Source organism: Peromyscus maniculatus, chromosome 20 (genome assembly GCF_049852395.1).
Source record: "Peromyscus maniculatus bairdii isolate BWxNUB_F1_BW_parent chromosome 20, HU_Pman_BW_mat_3.1, whole genome shotgun sequence".
NCBI classification, from domain to species: Eukaryota; Metazoa; Chordata; class Mammalia; order Rodentia; family Cricetidae; genus Peromyscus; species Peromyscus maniculatus.
Genome location: NC_134871.1, coordinates 41,320,623 through 41,335,986, shown reverse-complemented (window position 1 = coordinate 41,335,986; position 15,364 = coordinate 41,320,623). Strand labels below are relative to the sequence as shown.

Sequence of the window (15,364 nt, the reverse complement as noted above, 5' to 3'; positions counted from 1 at the left end):
GATTTAAGTTAACGCTCAGCCACCCAGGGAGAAGGCATTTTTGTAAACACAGCTGTGAGATGAGGAGGGCCTGGTCTGTTCTGGTGACAATTGAAACAAAATCCCCTTACAATCACTTCAAGTATAAACAAAGCAAAACAAAAATTTTAAAAAAGCTAACAATCACATATTGGAAACATCTGTCTGGGAAGATCAAATCAAAGCACGCCACAGAATCCAAACATCAGAAATAGCCTCTGCATATGGAAGATGTCTGTGAGTGACATTGCAGCCTGAACTGAATGGGAACTATTCTGAACAGGGACTGCATATTGACTAATGATGTAAATGGAGGGGATACTGAATGGGATGAGACTGAGTGGAGTGATGCTGAATGGTTATGGTACTGATGTTGATTTGGATGGTGATAATGTTGATGTTTGTGGTGCAGAATGGGGGTGATAGTGAGTGGAGAGGATGCTGAATGGAGGTGATGTTGATGTTGGTGAGGCTGAATGGGGGTCTGGTGGCTTTCAAAACCCATATTCTCTCATGTTCATGCGGCATAGTTACTGAAGGGAACAAGGGCAGCTTAGAGAACCAGAAGGCTCTCAAGGCTGCCCATAGTTCTGGACCTTACTGCCCCCTTGACTTCAGGCACATCAGGAGAAGCACCTCCATCTCGCAGTACCAACTCCCTGTTCTCTGTGGCCTGGGTAAGGTTCTCAGGGAACCCAGTCTCGGTGTCAACTTCCTGCAGTGTGTGGGGTGGAGGCTGTGGACAGGCTTAACCCAGAGCCTTGGCTGTAATTAAGAGCTCTTTCTATCCTGGTGGACTCTGTGGTGGCCACAGAACAATCTTTATATAGCTTATCTCCTATGTGGATGGGTCTCTGGAATGCAAGTCAGCTTCTGTGGAAGAAGCCTCCACCTACTTCTATTCTGAGGACAGGCTGTGCTGGTCTTCTCTCCTCTGTCCCTGGAGACAAGGGGCAGTTCTGGTCCTTGCTTTTCTTGTTGAGCTGAGGTGCTGCTTTGGATTTGGAGAGGGGGACTTTCTCCATGCTTCCATGGTCATCTAACCCTCACGACTCATGGCCATCCTCTGTTTACTCCTTTTTTTTTTCTCTCTTTTAGCTCACTGTCATTCCCAATGTACCTTTGATCACTGGGTGATCAATATGATTATCTTACTGATCATTACCAATATGACTAGGGGTGGGATGGGAGAGGCCTGTCCATGTGAGGGGGAGACTAAGTCTGTCACTTAAGTGTGTATCTGGGGTTCTCGTCGGAGAGACCCTACCCTGAATTTTGATTGGTGGATGACAATGCTGTCTGCTTCACTCCCTGAGGTCTGTATATGGGGCTGGCACACATTCGTCATCCAGTGTGCTGACACTAAGAGATCGTGTACCATACACACACCACCTACATCTCACATACACATCCCACACCTCACTTAGAATATTCACACTTCTCACCTACACACACACACACACACACACACACACACACACACACACACACACACCTCTTACACTCCGCATATACATCTCAAACATACACACTGCACATCTGGGGACATACATGTGACCACAGAGAGACCCACCCATCTCTTCTCCCTGGGTGGACCCAGAGGCTGGAGAGAAATGGGCGGTAACCCAGCTGTGGGTTTGGAGTGCCACGTTGGGCCTGTGGCTTGGCCCTGAGGACCACATGGGCCACAAGAGGCAGCTGGCCCAGGCCCCACCCTCTCTGAAGGTCACTGTGAGTTCCTTTCAGGGAAGCTTGGCACAGCTTTGCTGCCCACCAGAAATGGTAATCTGGCTAATTAACTCTGGTTGTAGGCCAGGAAATTTTATTAGGAAGTGACTGAATGGACGAAAAACTGAAAACCACCCCTCATTTACTGTTAATGAATTAGCCTTTTAATATACGTGCTTAAGAAAGACTTCTGGCTCTGCCCAGCCACATCCGAGCCTGCCTTCTCCATGTCCTTGGCCGACGCTTGTCCCTGCTCATACAGCTGGCATGGTCTGCCCTCCAGTTATTGCTAAGCTAGAGTGAGCAGCTCTTTCTCATTTTCCAGAACAAAGGTGTCTTCTCTGGTTGTCAGGAATGCAGCCATCCTCTCTCTTTTCATTCCACACGACCATTTATTTTGCTTTCGTCCTTTGCTGGTTAGACTGTCTCAAGATGAACTCACACGTGCTTATGAATTTGTTCCCGTGGGCTGTTTTATTTTTTTAAGGTTTTACATTTATTTACCTAGTGTGAGAGGTCATGTAGAGGCCAGAGGACAACTTGTAAGGGTCAGACTTCTTCAACGTTGTGCAGCCGAGGTATTGAACTCAGGTGATTACGCTTGGCAGCAAGCGCCTTTGCATGGCAAGCCATGTGACCCTCCTGCAGGTGGCTTCTTAGCCGGGGTCAAAGTGCATGACCCAGTGTTAAGCAGATGCAGAGGAATATTCTGACCAAATCACTGGAACTGGTGACTGTACTGGTTTCTCAGCTCCCTTCCCTCTCTCTGACCTATGTAACCTCCTTCTGCCTGTCGCTCAGGATGATGCCACATAGTCCACCTTAGAGAGGGTGCAGAGATCCAGTGAGTTCGTGGCAGGGGGTGGCATTCTGGTGGCCCTGAGCAGGGGCCCTAAGCGCATACATTAATACTTATATGTGAGTAAATAAAAATGGCTGGTTTTGTGTGTTCAAGTCTAGTGATATTGGGATCAAGTGTAGTATATTTTACTTTCTCAACTTTTATGATCATCATCATCATCATCAATGGAAACAACAACAGTAACATCATCATCATTTTATTATTGCCACTATCTCCTCCCAGAGGCATCCAGAGGGACGTTTTTCCTCTAATATCCCTTTCTCTGAAGTTGAAATACCGTGCAGACATGATTGCATGTGCTATATGTGTCTACTTAGGCTGTCGGGCAGTGCTGAGCTTTCCAAGGCCACCAACCATTACATTTCAGGTTGTCTCCCAACATTAGTGGTTGCCCCATAGGCATGGTATAAGGCCAGCCTTCTGTGAATACCTGACTAGGCAGGGGACCCCAGGAAAACTAGGGAGGAGGTTATAGGGTGGATATCCCATTTCTCTCTCTTCTGCATCATGTGACTTTTTAGAATCCGGTCAGCCAGTGGAGTCAGGCCTCAGGCCTGTGCTGAATCCAAGCTTTTCTATTTATTTAGACGAATGGCTCCTTTGCAGCTTAGTTGTCTCGCTTTATTGAAGACCACATAAACACAGCAATCGTTACTGCCTCAGTTTCCTTATCTGCCAAATTGAGGTGATGGATACAAATTCAGTGAATAGCTGGATATGGCTCTAAATGCCATGGTTATTATTGTTGTCATATTTTCATGGAAAGACTGTAAGAAATGAAGTCGTCAAAGTATACAAAACAATAGGCCTCAAGCTCCCTGTTATGAGAAGGGCATCGGGCAGAATCCTAAGATCTTCTTTGTGAGTTTTGGGAAGGAACTGACCCACAAAGGATGAAAAGGCCATTCTTGGTCCACTGTGACGTGTTGCCAGTGATCGCCCTCAGGCCGGCCCTGGAAGGCATCCATGTGTAAATGTTTGATTTCTGGAATCCCGGCATGTCATCTCCAGGTGTCACCTCTAGGCAGTGTGACTGCTTTGCCGGAAGCAGCAAGCCGACTACAGCGGACTGTGTGACCCGCAAAGCCCGCAGTGGTAACTGCACTGTCTTTTGCAGCCAGTTTTCTAATCTTGGTGACATAGTCTCATGTGATGACTGAGAATCTGAAGTTACTGCCACCAGCTTCTGAGTGATCTTTACAGGACGTTTCTCAGGGCTTCCATTCCCTTGTGGACGGAGTGTGATGTGTAGTTCTCATTGAAGGGATTCTTTTCTTCCATTATGTGTCTCCATCAACATCATGATCATAAACTGGTCACTCCACATGCCAAATGCAGCTTCTCCTTTGCCTGTCACTGCTCTGTGGTACCCGTAGATTCCTAAAATACCCTTATACCTTCTCAGGCCTCAGAATGCCTCTGTGGGACTACAAGATGATGTGAGCTAAGATATTCACTGTGCCCACATTTGCCATACCCAGCTATAGGGTCTGAATCAGCCCTATTACTCTGGTGCTGATGCCATCCTGGCAAAGTGAGCTGCATCCTCCCAGGTATGATAATCTCAGTTACTGGGATCCTGTCAAAGCATTCCAGCCCATGGAGAGCTGACTGAATATCAAACGGTGGTTTTAGTTTTGAGGTAACTTACAGTGACCACAGTAAATTGTCACTGCAATAAGTATTTCTATGTAAAAAGTGAACACACAGAATCTATATATAAATTAGCCTATGTATATAAATACACATCTATATAATTAAACTCGTGGACATTTTGCATTTCCCATTCCCGCTCCCCCCCCCCCAATGCTTTTTAGCTCAAGTGACAGAGAACAAATGGGGACAGGAGGTTACACAGGGTCTCAGGGGTTTCCAGGAAATGTGGCTGACTAATTGCTATGCTCCTGATTCATGCTGTACTTGCCGGAAGACTGGAGGCAACAGTGGTCCACACTGGATGGTTCCAGTGACTTATTTTACTGTAAAATGTGCCCATTTTGTTTTTGCCCTTTGCATTAACGTTGGCTTGGGTTTCATTGAATTTAATCACAACTGCGGGCATAAACACACACATTAGTTATATAGACACACAGGCAAGACATACAGGTATACTCATACAGTCATAGGAGCATACACACACACACACACACACACACACACACACACACACACACACACACACACACACAATCACTCATGATGTCTACACGGGACCATCATGGGACACGGAAGTATGCTTAGGGTAGTGAAGAACTTTTCTGCTGGCCCCACATCCCACAAGAGTCTTGTAAGCAGTTGTTCAGAAAAAATAACTTTATTAAAAATCTGTGTGAACACTTGTGACATACCATCTCATATTTTCTTGAAGCCTTAAATCAACCTTACTTGATGTGTGAGTGTGGCAACTCGCCGACAACATGCCGGCTTGTTGATTTATACAGGGTTTTATGCACCACAATCTGACAAGTACACGAGACCATGAAAGACCAGGGTGGTGAAAGGTAATGATGAGGTTCATGCTGGCATGGACTGAGTGAGTGGGGCAGACAGTTAGGCATGCAGGGTCTTCTGACTCTCCACAAAGCAGGCTCTGTACAGTTTGCCCTGCTCAGCACCTACTTGTTATGTGTATGCTACACCGGAAGTTCTAGTTTAATTCCCGTTTCTGTGATAAAAACATGGACCAAAAGCATGTGGCAGAGGAAAGGTTTTATTTGGTTTATACTTCCAGATCACAATCCATCACTGAGGGAAGTCAGGACAGGAACCACCAAGGAACACTGCTGGGTCCTCCTATATTGATCAATAATCAAGGTACTCTCCCATAGACGAACCCACTGAGCAATATGATCTAGGCAATCCCTCAATCAGGGTGTCTTCTCTAAGATGACTCTAGATTGTGTCTCAGGTTAACGGATAAGGCTAACCAGTACAGTGGACGTCATCTGTGTCTTGGACTCCTTAAATCGGGGAACAGGAGGTGAGCTCCAACCTAGGGTCAGGTTGGGATGGAAGAGAGCTATCCAAGGCCCAGAGGGGCCACATGGGTGAATATTTGTCTTGTTGCAGAGCTGAGGGACTTTGTGTACCACTTCTGCTCATTTGCTGGAACCAGGCTCAGCCTGACTTTGCTCCACACTGATGTGGTGACCTGGCCTAGGTGTGGCCTGCCACAGGACAATATGATTTATAGACATAGTTTAATGAATGTCTTAGAAAACACATTTAACCTCTGAACTTAGCTGTGGTGTGTGTGTGTGTGTGTGTGTGTGTGTGTGTGTGTGTCCGTCCATATGACTGCTAAACAGACATGGCCTGGGCTTTGATCTTGAAACTGTGTGTATAGATTTAGGTGCCTTCTGTATATTAATAACTCATGTCAAATGTGAACTGTCTTTGGAGATAAGGTCTGGGTAACAGATCCTCTTTCCCAGACAATCATTGGCATTTAATTTGCCACCAAAGCTACCAGACTGGCTTTATGTTAGAATAGATTCTGGCCACTTTTATCACCTCTACTCCAGCTGTTCTAGTTTTACTAATAAACTAGCCCATGAAAAAGCAACTTGTGGGGAGAAAGGTCTGATTTCAGCTCACGATTCCAGGTGACAATCAATAATTGAAGGGAAGACACAGGGAGAGTTTGAGACAGCTGATCGCATCACACCCGCTGTCATGAGCAGAGACAGAATGTGTACATACATGCTCGCTTTCTTGCTTACTTTCTCCTCTCACACAGTTCAGGACTCCTGCCTAGGGAATAGTGCCACCCACAATAGACTAGTTCTCTCCACATCCGTTAACTTAATAATGGTAATCTCATACAGACATGCCCCCAGGCCAGCCCGACTTAAACAATTCTTTAACTAAGATTCTCTTCCCAAGTGGTTTTAGGTTGTGTCAGGTTGACAAAGCCATCACCCCATACTGGAGGCACAAACCATTGCTGTCACTTACCTGGCAACAGGGCAGCCTCTTGGACTGATTGCTGCTTATACTCCTGCCCTGTCCAATCATGCTATCCCTTCTGCAGGGCCTTTTTGGCCCCTTCCTCTGTCCTTGTTTTTTTCCTTGGTTGGCCATCTCCAAGCCATGGTGTCCGAATGTTTTCCACTTCCAGACCCTTGCCCGCACCTCCAGTGAGTCCCTCTTCTTTTTCCTGCCTTCATCTCCTTCCTTCCATGCTGTCTTGGCTGAGACATCTCTGGCCCTCCAGCCACCTTCTACCTCTCCAGTGTCTTACGCTTGCCCCAGTAACCTACTCATGACAGTTCATCTTCTTGGCTGGACATAGTTCTCGTGGATAGAGGACTTGCCATTTGACCCATTATTTTTGCTCATATCGGTGCCAGATACATACCCGGCATTAGAGATGTGGAGTAAAGAAAACACTTTGCTTCTGAGTAGAGTGTCATCTCCTAGGCACTGAGGGACGGTAGTCACTGCCTTGCTGCCTGGAAAGTGTTACCCGGGATGTCCTGAGCTCTGCTGACTCCTCCCCACACCCCCACTGTGTTCTGCTATGCTTCTGTTGCCTACCCATCTCAGGGAATCCTAGTCACAGTCTCTGGTGACACCTACTGGTTCTGGGCCAAGGGACATTCCTGTGAAAGGAAATGAGCCCGTGCCCTGGGACACCGGAAGCTTCAGCGGATGAGTGTCCCTTTCAGACTTCCTTGGATGGTGACGCTCCACAATGAGTGCCACTCTCAGAGGGCACCCTTCAGGAGCAGAAAGTCATCTGCTACCCAGCTTCTAAAGCACGTGTCCTTGTCCTCCTGGGCAGAGGTCTCTTTATTGCCTGGGATTCCAAACCCTGCCTTGGGTTATAAGGGGCTACCCCATTCCCTGACTTTTGCCACTTGTTTCAAGGTGGCTCTTGTTTCCCACCAACACTGTCAAACAGTGCCCGTCAGCCATCTGCAGTTACCTGCTTCACCTGCCTCTTTTCTGGCTGTTCTCCATGACACTCAGCTCAGATATCACCCAGAGGTCCAGTGCCCATCCTAGAGGCTCACTCATCACCCTGTCACCACATAGGTGTACTTCCTCTGTAGGGAGGGCAATACAGCTGGCCAGTTGGCTTGTTTGTGGTGTTCTCTATAGCTTCCCTTGGCACCAATGGGGAGGGAACACCTGACTGTAGTCATGTGGTGCTTGTGTTCACCCCACAAGCTGTAGAAACTGTATTGGACACATGGAAAGTATGTCCTGGCTGAAGGAATGAATACATGAACGAGTAGAACTTGTTAGATGCCAGATGTCGTGCCTAGTACTGCCTATGCCCTGTCTGTAGATGTAACCAATCGTATTATTAAAATAAGAAACACAGAGCCAAGGTAAAAGAGAAAAGCCGAGAGGTCAGAGCTCAGAGATAAAATCTTACCTCCTGCAGTGCTCCTAGCTTCCCCGAGAGAGAGAGGGACTTCCTGTGTCCCTGTTTAAATAATCTTTCTGTTCTGCCTTCTCATTGGTTGTAAACCCAACCACATGACTGCCTCATCACTGCCTGTAAGTACCGCCCTCCAGGTCTTAAAGGCGTATGTCTCCAATACTGGCTGTATCCCTGAACACACAGAAATCTACCTAGCTCTTCTAACCACCACGCTCTCACTATGGCTCTAATAGCTCTGACCCCAGGGCAACTTTATTTATTAACATAAAATTAAAATAACATTTCAGTACAAATAAAATATCACCACACCTGTCCCACTAGCCCTTTGGTAGCCCAGATGGAGGGGGATTCTGATTTTGATCCTTCTAAGTTGGGAAATAGACACATAAGTGTACCAGGATTTGTTTGTTTGTTTGTTTTGTTTTTTGACATAGGGTTTCTCTGTGTAGCAGAGTCCTGGCTGTCCTGGAACTCGATTTGTAGACCAAACTGGCCTAGAACTCACAGAGATCCTCCTGCCTCTGTCTCCCAAGTGCTGGGATTAAAGGTGTGCACCACCATGCACAGCTTAGGCTTTTCTTTTAAACCACCAGTCAGCTCCCAAAGAGACTTATTATTAGTTTTGAATCCTCAGCCTAGCTTAGGCACATTTCTGGCTAGCTCTTTTAACTTAAACGAACCTGTTTCTCTTTGTCTACCTTTTGCTTCGGGGCTTTTTACCTTTCTTACTTCTGTATATAGTACTTTCACTGCTTCTCTGTGTCTGGCTGGCTGGTGGCTGCCTGAATTCTTGCCCTGGGCGTCTCCCTTCTCCTCTCCTCCTCCTTCTCTTGTTCCTCCCGTTTCTCTTTTTGAACCTAGATTTTTTTTCCTCCTATTTATTCTCTCTGCCTGCTAGCCCTGCCTGTCCTTTCTCGTCTAGCTACTGGCCATTCAGCCCAATCAGGTGCCTTAGGCTGGCAAAGTGAAGTGGATGCAAGACATCTTTACATAATTAAACACACGCCCTTACATCGTTAAACAAGTGCGCATAAACAAAAGTAACACACCTTTACACTGTTAAAGTAATACTCTGCAGCACAAACACACGTAGCACATCTTTGTCTCGTTAAAATGATACTCCACAGCACATAAGGGCTGGGTTGAGGCTTCCTATTCTCAGCCTTGGGGACCAGTTCTCCCAGCTCGCTCTGAGTTTTCCAGCAAGAGGTATGTGATGGGTGTAGGAGAGGAGAGATGGCTCTGCTGGACCCTGCCTCGTCGTCAGTTAATCTCCCTCTCCAGTCTGCAAATAGGACAGTTGCCTAGCTTGCCATCATGTAAGGGTCAGCTCTGTCCTCCCCCTTCACCCTGCGCCTGCTCTTTTCTGAGACAATGGGAAACGGGGAGGACAGGGGTTGTGTGACCAGCGAGTGCAGCCGGCTGCAGGTCTAGCAGGACTTTTTTTTATTCTAGTATTACTGTGTCTGCCACATATCCTAGCATAATGGCCCTGATGTTTACATAAATGCTCTCCAGAAGTTTGGCACCCCGACTCTACCTCTGCAATCCAGAGGTCCCGGGAGGTGTGGACCCAGCTAGAGGAGCCAGGGCCTCTGCAGAGGCAGCAGGTACCCAGTCGTATACATTGGTTTTGTCTTACTTAGTTGGGTTACTCTTGCTGTGATGAAACACCACGACCAAAGTAACGTGGAGAGGAAAGGGTTTATTGAGCTTATACTCCCACAGCATTGTTTACCATTGAAGGAAGTCAGGACAGGATCTCAAGCAGGGCAGGATCCTGGAGATAGAAATGAAAATGATGCAGAAGCCATGGGGGTTACTGTTTACTGGCTTGCTTCCATGGCTTTGCTCAGCCTGCTTATAGAACCAAGGACCCCCAGCCCACGGATGGGACCTCCTACCATGGGCTGGGCCCACCCCCATCAATCATTAATTAAGAAAACACCTTATAGCTGGATTTTTTTTTATGGTTTTTTGAAACAGGGTTTCTCTGTGTAGCTTTGCACCTTTCCTGGAACTCGCTTTTTAGACCAGGCTGGCCTCGAACTCACAGAGATCTGCCTGCCTCTGCCTCCCGAGTGCCGGGATTAAAGGCGTGAGCCACCAACGCCCAGCATTATAGCCGGATCTTATGGAGGGCTTTTCTCAATTGAGGTTCCCTCTATTTCAGATGATTCTAGCTCATGCAAGTTGACATAAAACTAGTCAGGACAGGTCTGGAAGAAAGATAGGACCAGGACCAGGAATCTCCAAAAGGTCCCAGAGCAGGTATCAGGGATAGAACTGAACATAAGAACACAGTGTGTGGTCCTTAGGGGGTTGCCTTCTCACATGATCAGCACTGGCCATTGGATGTGATTTATGCACCTCCCCCCTTTAACAACCGATTCGGGTGTAGATTACTGATAATTATGTGTTTCCTGCTGCTCTGTTCAGAGAGTTACATTAGGGCGCATGTGTGACTTTGAGATGCTGCTGCTGGACTATGGGTTGTTTTTCTTTTATCACCAAAGTGCTTTCCAAGGCAGGGAATCAAATGGATAATGGTTGAAAGTGCACATGCTTAAGTTAGACTCCCTGGGCATGTGTCTACCTCTGCCACTTACTGGCTGTGTGGTTCTGGGTAAATTTCTTAACTTCTCTGAGCTTTGTCTTCCCCAGGCATATAAGTAAGTGATTCTTACCGGTGCAGAGTTCGGGAAGATGCCTCTGCAGGTCAGAACTGTTCAAAAGCCAGAGGGTATTTCAGAAGGTAGCAAGCCATCTGGATGCTATACAGGCAGGCTTTGGAGGCAGACTAGAGTCTCTGGTCAGGTGACCCAGCCTCTAGAGAGGCCATAGCGTGCGTGCGTGCGTGCGTGCATGCTGAGGACCAGATACGGGAGCCTGCTGAATCACCACCTGCTGGCAGTGTGAGCCTTGGGCAGTTCCTGCCTTCTGTATACCCTTCTTTGTGCTTCTGTAATTAAGGGCATCCACTTCATAAAGCTGTAGCGAGAATGTAATTAAATCTGTTAATGTATTTTACATGCTTCCCAACAGTGTCTGCTGCACAGCAAGCCAGCTCCATATGTCTTCTGGTCCTGGAGATAATTCTTTCCCCCAATTGAGTAGTGAAGAAACCCACAAACAGCCCACACAGCATGCCCAGTATTGAACTTAGACATATGGCCACCCCATCCCTGGGAAGCCATTAGGAATGGAATGCTTGTTAATGTTATCTCTGGAGTCGTTGTACGTGGTATACTGTCTGCTGCCTCTGTGAAGCAGGCGAGCATAGACGATCCCTCGCTGACACAGCTGGAGCAGTGGAAGACTGGGATATGTGTCTACAAGTGAGTTATCCCTCCCCCTCTCCACTTTCTCCCTTGTCCACTTGGAACATCAGCATCTCCCTGTGGTCAGCTGCACCCAGCAGCACCTTCCATGAGCTGATGATGAATGAGCAGCAATTGCTCTGTCTTATCCTTACCCAGCTACAGCTGCATGCCTGGCCGCTGTTGGTCCTGCTGATATTTACCCTTAGGACCTGTCATCTCCACTACAGGGATCTAGATTCAAGGTGGTGTTTAATTTAAATACAGGTGCTCCTCAGACCTGGTGAATTTCCCCAGTTTTCTTAGATATTAGTTGTTGCATTTGTGTAATAGGAACACATTCTACTAAGGATGGCACTGTGTTCAGTTCTGGGCCAGGCAATGGGCATGCAGTGGGCTCCTAACAATTGCCCATTTCCTCTTTTCCAAACTGGAAAAGACTTGGGTGAACACCAAAGAGGGGTATGACTGTATGTCCCACAGAGAGGTCCACGGATGTGCCAACATAAAGTGCAGGATGTCAGAAACGTTCCCCATTCCATAATATGCCAAATGGACTCCTTGTCTATATGGTAAACTGAGGGCAAGTAAGTTCAAGTGCTTTTCCAGAGAGACTGGAGTAGGTGTCTAGTGTTACCCCTTGGGGAAGCTCTTCTGACCAGCTCCTGGCATGATGAAGCCTGATCTGTGTGAGGACGCAAGCGTACCAGCGTTCTCCTGAGAAGCACGGGGCCCTTGTTCTAAACCTAAAATGCAGTGGGTGGATAATGGTGTGTAGACAGTGAACCGGTGCTGAGGGAGCAGGGACTTGGCAGTCATCCATTTCTGTTCTCAGGTTTGTAAGAAGGAAATGCAACCAGCCAAGAACACCGTAAGTGGGTTTTTTTGAAACCTCAGCTCTTGTCCCTGCTCTAACTCCAGAACTCTTGCTCAAGTGGATCCCAGTAGTTACTGGACAAATCCATGTATACTGGGACAGTGAAGGGACCCTGCTCTGCCAGTGGCTTCTCTCCCAGGGGAATAATGCATTGGTTCCCATAACCCACTGCTTCTCCTCACATATCCAGAAACTCAGACTTTCAAAGAGTTCTCTGCCCCAGCATCTTGGTGCAGCCCACAAGAAGTGGGTTTCTCCAAGTTTGGATGCATTTGATTGCAAAGTGAAAAAAATCTCAACTACAGTGACATAACCAATTACCAATTAGTCAGATTTTTTTTCCCTGTGGGTTGAAAATGGTGTCATTCCTGTAGCCAACAGAAGTAAACGGTGAGGATTATGTTGATGACTAAAAGTGACTGCCACACCCCCATCCCAGAAGCGTTGGAGCCTAGGATATCATCTCTTTGACTCATCAAAATCATGGTGAATAGGGTATCTTGAATACTACCATCTACCAGCCAACATTTTCCTCCCAGTTCAAGGGTCAGTGGTTGTTTCTATTTGGATTAAATCAGAGGCCTGGGCTACACCTGGTGGAGACAGTGGGCATATACACTTGAACTGAGATCCAGCCACCGACTGGGGGCACACATGCCCAACAGTGACATGAGTATTGTGTCACTAGCTCTGGAACTTGGTCTCTCTCTGGAGGGGGTCCTTCTCCAGGTAGGAATGAATAGGGGCATCACAGCCCACAAGCAGCTGAAGGCAGAACTGCAGTATGCTCTGTTACCCATTTCTATGTCCTTTGAATAATGTGTGAGTTTGGGACAGATCTAGAGGTCAGTCTGTATTTCAGTTGAACAAATAGTGACAGGCCATGACTCAAGATGTAGAGGTATTTTTGTAACGGGAACTGGAAGATGGCTTAGCTGGGCTTGGGGTACCACGCCTAGCTCCCTGAAAGCAGGCCATGTTAGCTACTTTTGTGTCACACTGGCCTGACGTGGGAAACAGTTTTCAGAAGGAAGTATTTATTTTAGTTCATGGTTTCAGGGGGTTTTAGTCCATCATAATGGGGAAGGCACAGTGGAGTTTATGGCAATGGGAGCCTGTGGTATAGGCTGTTCACGTCACAGCCATTAGGAAGGAGAGGCAGCAATGGCAGTCAGGTATAACCTTCCAAGCCCCCCACCCCTGGTAGTCAGCTGTTTTTGCTAGGTGGGCTCATACACCCAAAGTTGCCAGGACTCCTCAAAACAGTGCCACCAGTAGGGGAAATGGAGTTGAAAATGTGAGCCTGTGGAGTGCCTGTCCGATTCAGCTATGACATGGGTGACGCCCAAGGCCCCTAGCATTCTTGGGAAGCCTGGCTGGGGAGTTATTTGGTGAGCTATATGTGCTGACTTAACCAGATGGGGTGTGAATTGCCGTGTGAGCCTCTCGAATGGAGGAGGCTTAGCAATGACATGTGCTGAGGGCCTTTGACAATCTGCGGTTCTGTTGGGAAGGATTCCTTAAAGCAGTGTGAACAAGTCTGTCTCCCCCAACAAGACACCCAGTCTTTCTGTGTCTGTGATCTCCAGATTGCCGCTGCCATCTGGGTCTTCAAAAACCAGGTCCTTCCTTCCTATGGGTTATGTGTAGATGTGACTCAGTGACGCACCCATCAGCCTCCAGGGTTTTGCTCACCATCCTGGACAGAGCCATCTGGGTCAACTCCATTTACAGTGTAGACTCATTTCAATGACTGACCATCCCCAGCCTGTCTTTCTGGGGGGCTGCCAGAGTTACAGCAATCATTCACCACCCTACAGCTGTAGTCTGTGTTGGGTGGAGCTGTCTAAATATTGCCCTGTGCCTGCTTCTTCCCTTAGATTTAGTCCTAGACAGACATCCTGGTGCTGCTTCCAAAATAACTCTTTCCCTGTGGTTGTCAGACCTCTTGGTGCCTTATAGGGGGTGTGCATTAAAATACATCCTGGAAAGCAGGGTCACTCTCACCCATTCCCCTTCCTGTTGTGAGCTAAGGATGCCCAAACAGCCCTGCACTCAAATGTTGATGTCCCCAAATAGGAAAAGTGATCAGTTCCTGCACATAAAATTAATGGATGGTGAAAGTGCCTGGTGATTAAAGTAATAATACATAAGAGCCAGATTGCTTCCTGGGCAGGGCTGGATCAGAGGGAGGTGAGCAGGTGTCTTGGGGGCTCACCCTCTGGCACACAATTCCCATTTGATGAATGGCTCACTGGCCTATCATTTTCATATGTATGTTCATATAAATATTTCATACCTCCACAAATGGGTTTTTCTCAGCCTATATCTCCTTCGGTTCTCCTATCTGTGTGGCTCAATCTTACCATTTCTTAAAAATTATTAGTTCCTAGATAATTTGTACAATATGTTTTAATCATATTCACCACCACCCTGAACTCCTTCCAGATCCATGAGCCTTCCCTACCAAGCCAAATTTATGTGCTCCTTAAAAAAGAAAAAATAAAACACCTATCAAGTCCAATTTGTGCTACCCATATAATCTTGGATATATAACCTCTCACTGGAGCACAGTCATCTCTCCAGGGGATACCCTCTTAAGGAAAACTGACTCCATCTTTTCCTGCTGTCTGTTTCCAGTAGCACCCCAGCTAGGGGTGGGACTTCATGCCCACTTCCCCTCTCCATGCTGGAGATTTGGTCTGGCTTGAACTCACGGGTTTTGTGCATGCTGCCACTGCTCTGAGTTCACATAGTCAGTCTGCTGTGTCTAGAAAACACTACGTCCTTGTAATCATTCATCACCTCTGGATCCTAAAATCTTTCTTCTCTTTTGCAATGATCCCCGAGTCTTGGAGGAAGGGGTGTGATCTAGTTTTCCCATGTCTTCATCTCTGCATGTTAGCCAGTTCACAGCCTCCATGTTAACCGCTCATTACTACAAATAGAAGCTCTTCTGATAAGAGTTGATAGATGGTTGCATCTGCTTGCCTGCCCAAGAACAGTGAGGTTTTCCCAGGACATTCCCCTCAAAGGAACAATAACAAAAGACAGAAATGATCAGTGGTATAAAGGCTAAAAGATTAATTAAACAAGAGGGATTGGATTGATATGGGAATGAAAGGGTAGGGTAGAGGAAGAGGGTATACAAGGGATAGATAAAT

General features: G+C 47.0%; 1 protein-coding gene across 1 annotated transcript in view; it reads left to right on the top strand.

Annotated features, from left to right (window-relative positions):
- Nucleotides 1-15,364, top strand: part of Col22a1 (collagen type XXII alpha 1 chain) — a 258,754-nt gene that overhangs the window by 32,399 nt on the left and 210,991 nt on the right. The window lies entirely within an intron of this gene.